This window comes from Nasonia vitripennis, assembly GCF_009193385.2.
Source record: "Nasonia vitripennis strain AsymCx chromosome 4 unlocalized genomic scaffold, Nvit_psr_1.1 chr4_random0007, whole genome shotgun sequence".
In the NCBI taxonomy this organism is placed as follows: domain Eukaryota; kingdom Metazoa; phylum Arthropoda; class Insecta; order Hymenoptera; family Pteromalidae; genus Nasonia; species Nasonia vitripennis.
Genome location: NW_022279643.1, coordinates 1,024,171 through 1,038,743, shown reverse-complemented (window position 1 = coordinate 1,038,743; position 14,573 = coordinate 1,024,171). Strand labels below are relative to the sequence as shown.

The window sequence follows — 14,573 nt, the reverse complement described above, 5'->3', positions numbered from 1 at the left end:
AGAGAGAGAGAGAGAGAGAGAGAGAGAGAGAGAGTGAAGAGAGAGAGAGAGAGAGAGAGAGAGAGAGTGAAGAGAGAGAGAGAGAGAGAGAGAGATTAGATTATTCTTTATTATCTGTACATTATGTTGTACAAAAATTATTATAAGAATTTAGTGTGTAAAGTGTATTTTACAAAAAAAAATTGTGTATAGTGAATGAAAGCATGAGCGCGAATGAGAATGGTACAGTTCAATATTTTCGGATGATTTAAATGTAATAATGAGTTTTCGAGAGTGTAGAAGTGTTGTCGTGCTTTTTGTTTAAATAGTGGTATTGATAGAGTGTCACGGATATGAGATGGAAATGGGTTCCAAAGGTAAGCAGAGCTTATGCGAAATGAGTTCTTTAGCGTCTCCGTGGTGAATGACTGGATGTCCAGTGGTGTCACTTCTCCCCTCACAGGACGTAGTGCTACGTGGAAGTCGAAAAAGGCAATAAGATGGGATGGAACTGCAATATTAAAAAGTTTTCTTAGATAGCAGGCCATCAAGTACTTCCTACGTCCGGCGGTGGTCAGCCATTGTAGCTCACGCCTGTAGGGTGTGATGTGCTCGTCCCTTCTAACACCATAGATGTACCCGTGTTGACGAATCTCTGTAGTTTAGTGTCTAATTCTTGTGTTAAGTCATTGTATACTAGTGAGCAGTAATCTATGGTGGGAAATAAAAGCATTTGTATTAGATGTTTGCGCAGTCTGAGGTTGGTACTTTTCCTAAAAAAGTAAAGTCTGTACATTAATGAATGAGCGCGCTTGCACAGTTGTACTACGTGCTCCATCCAGGTTAGTTTGGAATCAAGCACCAAACCTAGACTACGAACAGACGACTCAAACTCGACCCGGGCCCCTCCTAATATGATATAGTTGTTGGCAATAGTTGGTAAAGCATTAATGTAATAGGGGGAACCCAGTACGATTCTCCGCAGCCCACCGCATAATCCTGTCGGCATTAGCACTCATCCTGACAGAGCAGGAATCAAGCTCCTCCAGGCGGCATTGGCTGTAAATTTGCAAGTCATCCGCATAGATTAGGTGTCGAGTTTCAGCATCAAGGCAGAAACTTATGTCATTGATTTACAACGAAAATAGTAAGGGACCTAGGACAGATCCTTGAAGTACTCCCATGTTAAGGGGTCTAAAAGAAGAGATTTCGTTGTTATCACCAATTACAGCTTGACTCCTTCCGGAAAGGTAGGAAGCAAGCCAGCGGATGACTTTCCAAGGAGCCTTTCGTGACACACTGTGTCAAACGCCTTGCTGAAATCAAAAAGGAGCAGAAGGGTCACCAGCTTACTATCCATGCCAAGCCTGACGTCATCTGTGAGTTTGATTAAGCCCGACTGTGTGCTGTGGCCAGTGCGATAGCTTTGATTAGATCTTTTTGGAGGTCATCTAGCTAAAGTCTAGATTCAAGGTAATTAGATAATTGTTTATGCACCAGCCACTCCAGCGCCTTGGCAAGGAAGCAGAGAAGGGAGATCGGATGATAGTCAGTTAAGACGGAGGGAGAACTGACCATGTTCAGTGCTCGTACCAGGGACGACTTCCAGGCTGAGGGAAAGCATGACTCGCCCAGCGACAGGTTGAAAATGTGACAAATATAAGGGGCGAGTACTGGCAGTGCTTTAAAAACTACAACCTGTGGTATGCCGTCGCTGCCTCTGACCTGAGTGTCGAAGTGTTTCACCGCTGCAAAAACGTCCGATTCCGTGACCTCGTTGAAATTAAAGTGTTCAGGGAAGTCGAGGGTGTTGAGGGTACGCAGGAAGTCCTCGACTGATGGAGCGAGGCGGTCATTGGAGACCGAGCTGAAATGCTTGTTAAGATCGTCGGTGGAGAAACGGGAGGGGGTGGTGTCCCTAAAGTTAGTTATTCCAAGATTTTCCAACTCTCTCCAAATCTCACCGACGTCTGTCAAGATGGATAGTCGTGAATGGTAGAAGTTCAGCCTGGCCTCCTCGACCTGTTTGTGTGCGTCATCCCTAGCCAATCTATAAAAGTACAGATCTCGGGGAAAACGAGTTCTGCGAAACCGTCTATAAAGTCGATCCCTTTCTTTAACAAGGTCACAAAGAGCCACGGTAAACCATGGGTGACGTTTCTGTCTAGATGTTACTGTCTTTAATGGGGCGAGAAGTTCAAATACGACCGTCAGGTTTGTGTTTAACAGGGTGATACATTCGTTGAGTGATGACGTGGTGATGGATGACCAGTCGCGTGTGCCCAAGAAGTCCCTTAACATCTCGTCACAGATTCCCTTGTAGTTACGGTAAGAGTATGTCTTTGGTGTGTGGCGTGGTAGTTGTATGTCAAGGGTGGCCGTGATTAGGTCGTGTCCGTTTATGAATGGAGTGTCAGTCTTCCACTAAGACAGCAGGCGATCCTGCTCGTCAATCAGACAGAGGTCAAGCCAGGTATCCTTGTCTGTGATGCGTGGCACCATATGCTACTGATCTTAGAGAGTTCTCCTCAATAAAGGCCTTGATATATTTTGCGCCCTCGGATGAGGAGAGGTGATCAGCATTGAAGTCGCCAAGGATTATCTTCGTGGAGTAGTTATGCATGCGCGTTGTAAGATGTTCTATAAAGTTATTGCCGCGCAGGAACGGGGCATGCGGCGGGCGATAGACTACGCCCGCGAAGATAGGTGTTATTCCTTTAGCAGATACTTCGCAGAAAAGGTATTCTGGTTTGCCCGGCTTGCCCGACCATTCGCTATCAGAAGACGAGATGATGTTAGAGGTTAGTGAGTGGTGGATGTAGAGGGCCACTCCTCCACCGTTACGGTTTCTGTCACGTCTGTAAAGAGTATAATTATCTAGTGGGGGGATAGATATTACCTTGTCATCCAGCCAGGTCTTAGTGACAGCTATTACATGGTAGAACGGACGAGTGGACATAAAAAGCCTGACCATCTCAATGTGTCCTGTAATCGAGTTCGCATTGAAATGGCAGACCCTTAGACCCTTTGACAGTGACGCTTCAGAAACGGATGAAGAGTGAGCAGTAGATTTGAAAGTGTGTGTAGATGCAGATGATAGATGAGGTGGAGTGAGGTGAATGTGGGTGGAAGAGTGTTGTGGTGGTATTAAGTGTGTCTAAGTTAAGTTTATGTTTGTGTCGGTGTCTGTGTTGTTGTGCGATTCAATAAAAAAGCATCCAGTTCTTCTGACGTCTCGATGATACATGCCCTGGTGTTGTCCTCAATTGGGCGGATGAATATCTTCCCATCCCTCACGTAAGATAGGCAGCCTCTTTTCCTGGCCTCCAGTCTGGCCCTTATCCGGAGCTTGTGGACGTGTATTGGTAGTAGCTCATTAATGTTGATGAGCCCACTCATTTCTGGCGCGTTGGCCTCACGCAGGGTTTCAACACTGAGCTTTGAGGTGTGAAGCTTACCCCTCTTGATTTTCGCTGCGATGGAGGAGCAGACCAGGACATGGGACGATAATGTGACAGCAAGAGGTGGCATTTTACTGTAGGCAGCACGGTTGTCCAGTCGTCCCATGATCCTAACGGAGATGATGTCTCGCCTGAGCACTGTTGGATCTAGTGCAGAGAGGACGGCGAAAGCTAGCAGGCGCAGTGCAGTATCATGGCCATATTGTAGGCCGGTCAACACCGCAACATTCGGTGTTGATGATGTAGCCTGCTGCTTCTTGATCTCGCGTAGTTGCCCCATGAGATAGGCTATCTCAGCAGGGTCAGTGGCTTGGCTGCATGATGGCTGCTGGCTGGAGGGTTGATTGGTTGAGCTGCCCTTAGATGTTAGTTCGCGAAACTGCGATTGAATTTCCGCGATTGTCGCTTCCGCTGCTGTCATGCGGGTGACTATTTGTGGCAACTCATCCACAGCTTTGAGTCGCGTTTCGATTAGGCCAAGCCGGCGCTCAATCTCTGCGACTCTGGTCGTCATCTGCCTGTGCGACTCAAGAGCTTCATCCTGCTTTAGTTCGATATCTTTCAGCGCCTTCTGTATATCACACAGAATGGCCTTGAGTGAAGCGTCCATGACTGCTGGTTGGCAGGGGAGTGTATCCGTGATGCTGTGGCTGATGGTGGCGCGGATTTGGGTTTCTTCGCCAGTGATGGTTGCTTTGCCTTTGTTGAGTCCTTTATTGCGTCCAAACTCTTACTGCTGGTAGGTGAGTTGACTGTAGTGGAGGTGCCAAGAGAATTGTTGAGTGGTCCCAACTTCTTTCTTAAATATTCCTCTGCATAGATGAAACAGGCGAAGGTCTGCAAGCCCTCAACTAGCAGAGAACGGAATTTTATGCACGTCGCGTGGTAGTAATTGGTGCACATTTCGCACCTTTTTGGGTCCTTGGTCTGTATAGGCAGGTTGCCACAGACCTCATAATTCTGCTTTTTCTGGCTCGTACTCATTTTGTCGATAAATTACCGTCAGTCGATAATGTCGAGAGTTTTAGAAGGTGTTGGTGTGGAAATTAATCGTCTTTACTGACAAGCTTATTGCAGTTGTCAGGAGATGGAGTATTGAGTACAGAATAAGACTGATGTACCAACCTTATTGCCTGATTAGTAATTAGTGATGTTCCGTCTAATCAACAGGTGCCGCCTCGTGTTTCAAGTTTGACTAGATATGTGTAGAGCACGCCAAGCAACTATACAAGATGGCGAGGTGACGCCTTGGGGTTTTGAGGTTAGGACGCACTAGGCAAAGTCAAGCAGGAAAAAGCAGTAGTAAAAGCGTGCAGCCAGCCACTATTTATAGCACAGCAAGAGCGCGAGGAAAAGCAGCACACAGCAGGCACACAACACGAGAGCAGGAAAAAGGTGCACACCAGTAAATATAACAAAACTCACGAGCGAGGCACAGAGTGACCAGTCAGTTTAGAGAGCAGACGACAGAGACGGAGAGAGAGAGAGAGAGAGAGAGAGAGAGAGAGAGAGAGAGAGAGAGAGAGAGAGAGGCGTGGAATCTGTACGTCGAGTGTGGCCGTGATAAGGTCATGTCCGTTGATGAAAGGAGTGTCTGTCTTCCAGTATGAGACCAAGCGATCCTGCTCATCAATTAAGCATAGGCCAAGTCAGGTGTCAGAGTCCAGTCTGTGATGGGTTGCACCATATGGCACAGAAGTGAGGGAGTCTTATCTATGAAGGCCCTGATGAAATTGGCGTCTTCAGATGAAGAAAGCTGATCGGCATTAAAGTCACCCATGATGACCTTCGTGGAGTAGTTGTGCATAAGTGTTGTTAGTTGTTCAATGAAATTAGATACCTGGATAAAGGGTGAGTGAGGAGGGCGATACACAACCCCCACGAAGATGGGCGATACTTCCTTAGCTGAGATTTCACAAAAAAGATACTCCGGCTTAGCTGGCTTGCCTGACCATTCGCCGTCAGATGACGAGATAACGCTAGCCGTCAATGAAAGATGAATGTAGAGGGCCACACCTCCACCGTTCCTGTTTCTGTCCCGTCTGTGCCAAGTGTAACCTTCCAGTGAAGGGATGGATGATATCTTGTCACTTAGCCAGGTCTCAGTTACAGCTATTACGTGAAAGGGGGAACGAGTGGACAAGAAGGGCCTGATCATCTCAATGTGACCCGTAAGGGAATTCGCATTGAAATGACAGACCCTTAAACCCTCGGACAGAGACATTTGAGAGGCAGATGTGGATAAGTTGGATGATTTAGATGGTGGTTTTGGTGGAATGATATGTGTGTGTGTTAGTGTGTGGTATCCATGCTGGCTGTTGGCGGCGTACGGGCTAAAAAAGCCTCAAGATCAGCGTCTGTAGAGATGATGGTGGCCCGTTCGCTGTCCTCGCCAGAACGGATGTAGACTCTCCCGTCCCTCACGAAAGAGCGGCATCCCCCCCTCTTCTTTGCCTCTAGCCTGACCTTTATACGCAGCTTTTGAATGTCTGGAGGAAGCAGCTCGTTTATGTTGATAAGTCCCTGGTGGTTTGGGTGGAGAGCTCTCGCTTCCTCCAGTAGGGCAGCATCCAGTTCGCTAGTGTGGAGTTTGCGTTTCCTGGCTTTGGCCACGATGATTGAGCGGGCCAGCGCACTGGAAGAGAGAGTGACAGATAGATGTGGTAATCTGCTATCACCTTGCACATTGATGTTGGTTGCGTCAAGTCTCCCCATGATCCTGGCGGTTGTCACATCCCGCCTAAGGACCGTGGGATCCAGTGCAGCCAGGACGGTGTAAGCCAGGAGTTGCAGTGATAGGCCAGGCCAGAGATCACCACCACATTATTCGCCGAGCGCTCCTGCTACCTCTTAACTTCAGCCAGCTCGCTGCGGAGGTTGTTGATCTCTTCAGAGGCAGGACCAGTGCTGATTTTCTGCTGCTCTGCGGGGCTCCTTGACGACAGCTCTAAATATTGTGCCTGCAGCTCAGAGATGGAGGACTCAACATTGTTTAGTCGAGTCTTGAGTGCAGACAAGTTGTCAAGGGCTTTGAGGCGGCTTTCGAGAGGTCCAAACTTTTTCTCAATTCGTGAGACCCTTTCAGACATGGTGTTTTGCGCCTGAAGGGCCTCACTCTGGATCTTTCGAATTTCATCCAGCGCCGCGAAAATGTCCTTAAGGGACGTCTCTATGGACGTCGCCTGTGTTCTCGCTGGCGATTGATTCCTGAAGCTAGCCAGAGATGCGGGTGCCGATTTGTTTTTCTTCGGCGCACCCGTTGCAGGCGTACCCTTGGCAGATGTATTTGCCGCCGCTGCTGCCGCTGCCGCTGATTTCGCCCTAATCTGCGTGGTTTTGGGCGTGACGGTGTCATACTCTACCGCGCAAGCAGCACAGGCAAGTGTGGCAGCATCCCTCACCATTATGGACCTAAAGGTGATGCATATAGTATGGAACTGCTGATTACACAACTCGCAGGTCTTCATTTTCCCCCTAGCTGTTTTATTGCAGTGTGCACACGTGACGGCAATTCGGCGTTCTTCCCACCAATTCCGCTCATTTTAGGTGTTATTGAGTCTCTGTCGACAACTTACTGTCAGTCGATAACGTAGAGAGAGTTGCAGGATAGTAACAGTAGGCAAGTTATCGACTGAGCCAGAGACTTGGTACTCTCGAAGCCAGATGGAGTGCTAACCGAGAGAGAGGTGAGATTTGACCGACCTGCGGTTGATGATGGAGACGTTCCTGGTGGTGTTCCGTCTATCCAACAGGTGGCTCCACGTGGTTTATTTTTGTGGGGAATCCAACATATGGCGAGAGAGTGGGGGAAGCTCCGCTCACTTCGTATCGCTAGCTGCTATACCGACGCGGCTACCGCAGTCCAGTTCTTGTCCGAACCTCGACTAGCACAGTCGAACCCTGTACACCTATTAATAAACTTATTAGTTATTGTTAATTACAGAAGGCTTGTCACTTACCTGCACCACTCCTCCTGACTCCTGGACCTGGCAGGGTGGGACTGCCATAATCACCCAATCACTGGGTGCCTCTAAACCCATACTTTGAGGAAAAAATAGACGTCGTGCAGCGAAGAGAAAGCCGTGCGAGTTTGCAGGTTACGTTACAGAGACAGATGTTTAAGCAGAAAAGTAGCGTTGAAAGAATTTGCAGCCTCCAGTGATTATTATCTCACGTTGAAGGTTGCAGAAAAGCGCATGCAACGATCTACAAAACAATAGGCCCGAAGGCAGCGTGCGGCAGTAAGAGTGCTATGAAAAAATTAGCAAAGCGGAACAGGTCTGTTGTACTCACGTGAGAGAGAGAGAGAGAGAGAGAGAGAGAGAGAGAGAGAGAGAGAGAGAGAGTATTCACGTATTCTCGTACGTGACCTAGGCGACCTTACGGGCAAAGCGAGCAGCTGCAGCTCATTTTAAGTTGAACACTCGAAATGGACGGCCCATCAACAGAGCCAGACCAGCAGCTAGCATCGAAGCCGAGGAAGGCGTCCTTGCGAACACAGACGGAGCGCGTCAACGTTTGCCACTAGGCGACCCAGGTGACAGGGTCTATGATAGCGGAGAAAAAACGCGACTGCTAGTAAATCACAGAAATATTTTTAATACCTCTCGATATCTCTCTCTCTCTCCCCCTCTCTCTCTCCCTCTCTCTCTCTCTCTCTCTCCCTTTCTCTCTCTCTCCCGCGCGCAAATATATTTAGTAGAGAAGAATTTTTTTTGTAGAACTGATCCAAGATCAGTCAAATGCTATCGTGTTTGTACCAGCCGGGTATTGCGCTTCGTAAGCGGAAGCCAGCGTTTCGAGAGTGTCTAGTATTACCAGACGCTTCACCATAAGAGCAGGCATAAGGGCACGTAAGTAAGCAGCCGCCATCCAAACACTGGTCGTCACCATACAGTTGCCCGACGAACAACTAATGCCCCCGCCGCCTCCACAACCACCACAAGTGACCGAGAGAAGGAAAGAGAAGGTGACGCTAGGACCTCTTCCCCGCCACCACACTCAGCCAGCCCCACTCTCGCGGACTACTCCCCAGCCCGAACTATACGAGACGGAAACAACTGGAGAGAAATGGGGAGACGGCTGCTGGCGGAGAAAGGCCGCCGTATAGCCTTAGTACTGACGCCGCTGTCGACACCATCACCACCAACACCGAAGTCAATAGAGGCCATACTCAAGGCCGTATACAAGGCCGCGAACGATGGCGTGCGAGCACTCAAGGAATTCGAGAAGTTCATGGACAGCGATATAGTTTTTTAGTTTTATTTTTTTTTGATACATACGTCCGAAATTTTTTTTTTCAAGGCATTGACGCTAAAGATTTTTTTGTCAAGTTTTATATGATAGAGTTTTTAATGTTTTTCAAATTTTTTATATACCTAGTACATAAGTTTAATTAAATAAACATATTTAATACTTTTTAGAGCAATAAAAAAAAAATTTTATTAGTTCTCTGTTGCTGCCCTCTTATCCGATTCTTGGAAATAAATTTTTTTTTTTCTTTAATCCACAACACAGTTTCAAAAAATTTGTAATCTTTATTTAAATTGAAGATCTCGGGCTCAGATCTCCACTTATGCGGGAAAAAATAATACTCGCTTGACCAGGCAATAAATTATCCGGAGCGCAAAAGAGGCTATTTTTTGGCAATTAGTAATTGGCCCGTAACTTTTTGTTGGCATATGGTTTGGAGATAGCACCTATATTTTTTTATAGTGTACGTCCAAACGCATGAAAAAAACTTGGTCTATTTTATTGTAGTTATTATATCTCGATAACACAATGCTTACGTCAATAACTCAATAACTAGTCCTCCTACTCCTCACCGTAAGCGTATTAATATCAGCGTTGTCATCAATAATAATCGTATTGCAGCTGTCACGCCTCGATCCTACACGAGTAGGAGGTTTGTCGGCTGAGCGAAGCAAAGGTGACAATCTCATAAGTGTAGAATCAACATTTGTGCACTTGTATCAAAATATACTATTTGAACAATTCTTTTTAAAAAATCTCAAGTCAGATCTTCAGTCAAAATTCTATCTGTGATTTCGCTTACGGATTTTTGAAATTTTATGAATAAATAAAAATCAGTTGGTAATAATCAAAAGATACTTTATAGATTATGGAATCACTATGATTTTCTCTAGTGAAATTTTCATGTTTAATATTTTGAAATCAAAATATTGCTCAAAATACTTCAATGCGTGTATTTTTGAATAAGTTTTTACTATTTTAAAAGTAATTTTCGATTATAACAAATTTAATAAAAGTATTTCATAAATAAACCTAATATAGAAATATACCTAATAGTAGAGATCTCATTTGAGATTTATCAATAGGGATGACTATAAATAATTGATAAGAATGTTTGTTGCTTCCGAAACGCTACAGGAAGTCGTCAGCTCCCGCTTCCGCTAGAAATCAAAAGATGGCGCCATTAGCGCGCCGAGGCGTCATGGCGGGCGGCGCACAGTGGGGCCATTTGGAAGAGTTTGGACAGAAATCTTCAATTAATTAGGGTTACAGAGGAATAAGCTAAAAATTGGTGGAAATCTTCGGTTTTTAGTGTACTTTCCGAATCCGAATCCCTCGGAAAGATTCATTTGAAGAATTCAAAATGGCGGTCTGGTATAACTCTAACAGTCACAAATATCATTACGGGAAAGCAGTTATGTGTCCTTAAGACTCGCTGGAAGAGAAAAATAATGAGAAAAAAAGCTTATGCTCATATATTTTCCTGCTGAACACGAATCCACCATTCTTTTTGGCCTATGTAGCCCCTGTTCTTCCATAACCCCAAAAAATACTCCAAAAAGCAGTATTACGCTATTAAGACTCGCAAATATAAGCAAAAATTAAAGAAAAAGCTTATTATTATGTATATTATCCCACGTATCACTAATCTTACTTTATTTTACGTCCTCTAAAACGTTTGTCTCAAACTCTGAATAACATCTCATTAATGCAGATAAACGTGATTCAATATTGCAGGAGTGGTTACAAAGCTTTGAATAAGTTTAATGACTATGCATTTTACCTTGCTGATCTTAAACATGCAAACGAATTAAAATTTATGCTATGTATATATTATTAACAATATTAAAATATATTTTTAAATAAATAAATAATAAAATCTCTAATATAATAATTAATCTATAAAGAAAACATTTTTTTTACAAAAGTAGGTTACATTATATAGTTCACTTCATACATTCGTTTAGCAAAATACATTTTAATACTTGCAAAAGACGATTTTTCTTAAGTCTATGTTTACAGCGTATTATGTGCTGTATCGTTCTTTTGTTGTCAGTGATTCTATGTATTTACCAAATCATTTTCAATACAAAATTTATACATGTATGTATTTATTCATATATGTAATATATAAAATTATCAAAACTTCACAAAAGTAAATATTAGGTTTAAGGACGATTTATCCGTTGCGGTTAGTTTTAAGCCGACATATTTAGAGTTTAGTTAGTGAGAAAAGTTATTCTAAGCAACTTAAATATGAGTTGGTATACCATAATGGTTAAGGATTTGGTAGAATTGTTAAAAAATAATCAGAATTAAGATTTTATAACACAAAAAGGTTCTGTAGTGTGTAACGAGGTGCGAAATCAGGTAGATTCGCGCATCGTTGAAACGCGATGTTGCGCAAGCGCGAGGCAAAATTCGGAGCCTCGCGTATAAGTCGCGGTCCGTCAGACAGACAGATAGCTTTCGGCTATAGGTGCGAACGCGTCAGCTCTCGTGTGTGAGACTGACTAAATCGAGCGACGACCGATAGCGTGCGAGAGAGTGAGAGTGTGTGTGATCGCGAGAAGAAGATGTTCCTTCCAACTTCTGTTTCCATAGGGAAGGACGACCTGGCCTGTTGATCAGCGACTGAACGAGAGGACGTCGGCTCCTGCGAGCGAGCTAACGACACCACCGGCGCAGAGTATGTGAGTAGCGGCCTTCTCGTTTGCGCGCGTACGCTTCGCGAGATACTCTCCGCGCTGAGTCGACATTCAGGTGACTCGGCGCACATTTGTATAGAAACAATATTCGTCGCACAATACATTATTTTGTTATTTCGTTTTAATCGGGACTAGCTTAATTTTCCCAAGTTGTTCTCTCCCATTCCCTACGTCCTCACCACGAATACCGCCGCCTCCGCGGGCGTTGCAACAAGCGGTCGCAACGCAAATCTGAGAAGCTGGTTCCGTACAGAAGAGTTCGGAGAGATAGCACACGTGCGAACACGACGTTCGCGAAGCAGCTTTCGCAGCGAGCTGCGTTGCAACGCAGGTAAATCACAGGCGTTGAGAGAGTTGTCCGTCGCGACGAAGGATTGTGATCCGGTCGAGTATAGTAGTATAGTATAGCCGAGTTTTCCCCCGAAGTTAAGCCCTGTTACAAGTGCTGTATGTTTTGGACAAGTTTTATTTAGACAGAAGTAAGCACATCAAGGTTGATATTAAAGAAAAACTCAAAAGATGTTTTTTTAGAAATATTACAGAGTTTCAAAAAGAGTATATTAGTTGCTTGGGAACTGATATTTCGTTTAATTTAGGTTGTTATAAACCTATTTAAACGGGTAATTGTTTTTGTTTATTAATTAAAAGTTTGTATTGTGCACAATACGTTTTATACATATATAATTTTATAATCTATATAAGATAAGATTTTATATAAGAGCCTGACACATTAAAATTTTTTAATGACGCAAATTAACAATTTGGCCTATTAGTATAGAAAAGTGAAGTATAATTGGACAGACGTGAAATTTTTACTTTGAATATCATTTAAAACGTAAAAAGTGCACAATCTTTTGTTCTTTAGTAACTATTTATCTTTTTTTGTCGAAAGTTCAGATGTGCGACAATCTTTCTGATCACAAGCAATTACAACTTTCTTATTTAATTAGTCTTTGTAGTTTGTAACAGAGGTCGACCACAAATACCATTGGAGTCGGCTTCTGAGAAAACTCGAAAAAGAAGATTGACTGATCTTAGCACTCAGATAAGTACTGATAAGATGTGTGATTTATCTAAAAAAAACTAAAATTAGATGGAAATGAAAGTGGAGTACAGTTAGTGGATAAAATTTGTAATTTGGAGCCCGCCTATGAACTGTTGAATATAAATAAAAAGATTAAAGAAACCAAAATGACTTCACAAGAAGCATTATCTTTAAAAATTGAGGCAAACCTGACAAAGAAGCCGTATATTTTATTAAGAAAAAATGCTTTGAAACATAAGTGTAATATTTACCCACCTTATAAAAAGGTAAGTTATTCATTTTATTGCCATTCGAACATGGGAAAAGATTGAATGCATTTAAGATGGGATTATGGTGTTTTTCGACCAAAAAATCGAAAAAATTTTTATTTCGTCAAAGTGTTCTAAAGAATGCATAGTATCAAGTTCCTTTTATGGGGATAAATTTTATATACATGAAAAGCAAGCTATAGAAGTTTAAAAAAAATAATACGTTTTTCCATTTTTTAATAAAATTCTAAATGTGTGCATTCTAGTGCATAAATTGCTACATATTTAATTTTAATATTGATTTTTAAAAGACGAATAGGTAGTTTGAATGCAAAACGAAAACGTAAGTATCATTTTATCTAATCGGACCAGTCTGTGAACCCTGCGATAGATGGCGGCACAAACGTTTATACGGTACAAATTTTTCTGCTTTGCGAGTCTATGTTTGTTACATACTTATATACCATACATGTAAACAAAATATATGTATATGCTAAAGTTGTAGTTGCATAATTTATAATTTATTAATTTATAAATTACAACAATGGATGCTATACATTCAAAGTGGCGTAAACCGAAGCCAAAAAAAAATCGTAAAAGTGTTACGAGTGCAGCTAACCTAATAAAAGCTCGAGCAAATGTAAACCAGACTGATCAAAATAAAAATGCAACAAAAACAGTGTTCCAAATCGTAATTCTCTCAGTGAAAAACCTTGCACTAGAAGTGTTTCTAACAATACAGTAAATGATATGCAAGCTAAACTGTAAGAGTCACCAACAACAAGAAAATTGGCGTTTACTGATATGTTAAAAAGTTCAAGTGATGTTGAGGAAGAAAACATGTTTATTAACATAAATGTTTTTAAATTTATAGCTGACAAGATGACATGTGAATTTTGTAAAACAAATTCAGTGAATTTTGAATTAGGACAACGAAATAGTTTTGCTGTGAATTTATTATTTATTTGCAAAGTTTGTGGTGAAGTATGTGTGGATACATTTTCAAGCTCACGTACAGATCCTAATAAGAACAACACTTCTTTCGTGATCAATGAGATCGTAGTGTAGTATTTTACAAAAGTAGGATTAGGAATCGCTGCTCTTCAGGATGTTTGTGCTTCTGTAAATATGCACTGCATATCCACTTCGTCCATTTACCGTCACATGGAAACAGTGAAAAGTCAAGCTATACAGCTAAAAAGAGAAGTTCTTTCAAAGAACAGAAAAATTGTGCATCAAGTTCATAAAAGTTTGAATCCAGATTTATTATCTGAAAAAGTGATTGATATTCTTTCTTCGTACGATGGATCTTGGCATAAGCGTGGGTTCACCTCTCATTATGGATTTGATTGCGTTATTGATGTGATGACTTGTCTTGATGTCGACTATGAAGTGCTTAGTAAATATTGCCACATGTGCATGATTACTGAAAAGGATTTAGGATCTGACTCTCCAGAGTTTGATATTTGGTACAAATCACACAAAACTTCAGGCAATTGTAATAAAAATTATGATGGCTCTTCCGGCTCCATGGAGTTAGCCATAGCTAAAATTCTATGGCGAAGATCTGTGAGTGATTGTGAAATGAGATATATGACAATGCTATCTGATGGTGACGCTAAGACATTCAATCATTTATCCTCACTTAATATTTATTCGGATCCATTAGCGAAAGAAGAGTGCATCAATCATGTGGCTAAACGCTTTAAGAGAAATAGTAAAAAGTGCTATATATGAAAGATTGTCAAATGAAGAATTATTAGCTCGGTGCACCCAAGGACTTACTCATAATGCCAACGAGGCTATACATTCAGTGCTGTGGAGAAAGTGCTCCAAAAATAATTCTTCATCAAAAACTAGAGTAGAAATTGCTGCAGCT

At 42.6% G+C, this 14,573-nt stretch overlaps 2 protein-coding genes across 9 annotated transcripts in view; one reads left to right on the top strand and one right to left on the bottom strand.

The window, feature by feature from the left end:
- The window catches only part of LOC103316546, a 463,261-nt gene that overhangs the window by 279,348 nt on the left and 169,340 nt on the right, over positions 1–14,573 (top strand). The gene's annotated exons all lie outside the window — the stretch shown is intronic.
- LOC107981524 overlaps positions 1–14,573 on the bottom strand; it is a 62,550-nt gene that overhangs the window by 42,019 nt on the left and 5,958 nt on the right. The window lies entirely within an intron of this gene.